The sequence below is a fragment of the Phyllobates terribilis genome, unplaced genomic scaffold, assembly GCF_046119375.1.
Source record: "Phyllobates terribilis strain yellow unplaced genomic scaffold, ASM4611937v1 Scaffold_7__3_contigs__length_470593459, whole genome shotgun sequence".
Classification (NCBI taxonomy): domain Eukaryota; kingdom Metazoa; phylum Chordata; class Amphibia; order Anura; family Dendrobatidae; genus Phyllobates; species Phyllobates terribilis.
In genome coordinates this window covers 414934013-414936123 of record NW_027362767.1, presented here as the reverse complement: position 1 = coordinate 414936123, position 2111 = coordinate 414934013, and positions in this window count along the sequence as shown.

The window sequence follows — 2111 nt, the reverse complement described above, 5'->3', positions numbered from 1 at the left end:
GAAAGTTTTATTGTGAGCCCGTAAAAGTGGCTTAATACCTCTGACCACGTTGTTGACAGCAGTGACCTGGGGGTCAGAAATGCTTCCAGGGGCGATGCCCATGCTGCCCCCATGTCTTTTGAGCACTGTCATTTTCGTTTTGGGCACTTTTTAGGCTTTCTACAGACTGCCGGGGGTGCCACCGCAAAAATGCTCGGGTCTCCCATAGACTAACATTGGGCTCGTTGCTCGGGTCGAACACCCGAGTATCACGGCGAGCTCGGCCCGAGCTTCGAGTACCCGAGCATTTTAGTGCTCGCTCAACACTAATAAATAATAAATTGTAGTGCCTGAGGCTTCCGACTTTCTGGACCCCTTGCTGCTGGTGGTAGAGGAGGCGTGGAGCCGCTTTCCCCACTGCCCCTGCGGGTACTCTCCTTTGCTTCTTGGGGGAGTGGACTTGGTGATGCATGGGCCTCCGGTATTGTGGCCCTTGGCTGGGCCTCAGCCCCCACCGGTGGCAGGCCCACTTTTGTGGTGAGTTCCCACTTTGACTTCCGGTACGATCAGGGTGGCCGCCACTATAGTTGAGAGACACGTGGGGAACACAGGGAGCCGGCGTTAATGTACACCTAGTCCCTTGTTCCGGCCTTCCTTATGAACCCATACCCCGTTTGGAGTCAAAATGTTGGATTAGGCCTCGGGTCATCAGGCCAGCAACTTTTCCACCTCCGGCACTTTTAAGCTGGCCCCGCACCCACCATTCCTGACGCATTTTCTGGTTGATGACCCCTGCAATCCATCTCGCCTCTGTGGGGGTTGGTGTTGAGGGCTTCCTCCTCATCGGAAGGGGTTGGGTTTAGGGGCTGAGGTCCATTTAATTTAGAGCGAGTCTAAGAACACCTAGAGCGTTTGAAATGCGTTTGTTTTTTTTTATTCTCCTCTGTACCCCTCATCCCCAATTGCACCTATGCCATACAGTGTTGCCTTTATTATATATACATTTTTAATTATTAAATAAAGGAAGAACAAATGTTACTTCTATGCATCTGTATTTGAAGCTGGATCTTTTCTTTCTGCAACTTCACTTGAACAAAATTGCTTTAGCCTAAATATTGTGCTTCTCATGAAAGTTTACGATCTTGCAGAACCATAAATCTACCACAAGGTGGCAGTATAACACCACATTCCATAAAACACTTCTACAAAGGGGTGTTACATCCTAAATTAAAGGGGTTTTTCGGCCTGTTTCTGCATGGGACGAGAAAGGACGCTGCTGCCCGCTGAGCAGGACAGGTACTGACTCAACCGTCCGATGCAGAGCAGGTATCGTGCATGTGTCCAATTAATTATAATAATTATTGGGCATCTGTCTGATCAATACTTCAACAGTTATGCAGCCTGGAACATGGCAGAGTCTCCCCACATCCAATACAAAAATGACACAACCCCATTGATTTAGAATATAACCCCCTTTAGTGACGTGTTTTATCAATTCTGATGTTTCTATACTGCCCCCATGTGGCACCATCAGGGTTCTGCAGGATTCTAAATATTCATGAGAATAGCCGGTGGTGCAGAGCTCACTGATACCAGCGCGGCCCTGTAATAGGGCCACCGGGGTAACAAGTCCGTCCATGACATTTCTTCCTCCTGAATCTTCTCCCATCACCTGTGAGTGATATTATTGAGAAGATGAAGGAACCGCAGCATCTCAGCCAAGAAAAGGAGACCCCGTAACGTTACAGAGTAGGGGTTCGAGTGCTGAGGAGCAGAGGGCAGAAAAGTCACCAACGCTCTGCTGACTCCATAACTGCAGAGTCCAGACCTCCTCTGGTAATAACATCAGCACAAACACTGCACCCCCCCCGAGAGCTTTATGGCTGAGCAGCTGCATGCAGCCGTACATCACCAAGCACAATGCCGAGCGTTGGATGGAGTGGTGTAAAGTCGCCACCACTGGACTATATATTCTACAGGAGGTGCGGTAATTGCACAATTTAGGCCCCATACAATAAAATGATTGATTTCTCCATAGAAATCTAAGCCTCCCTCTGTACAACACTACAGCATATGTCACCACTGTAGAAATAATACTAAGAATATAAAAATGAATAATCCCAACAACTGGC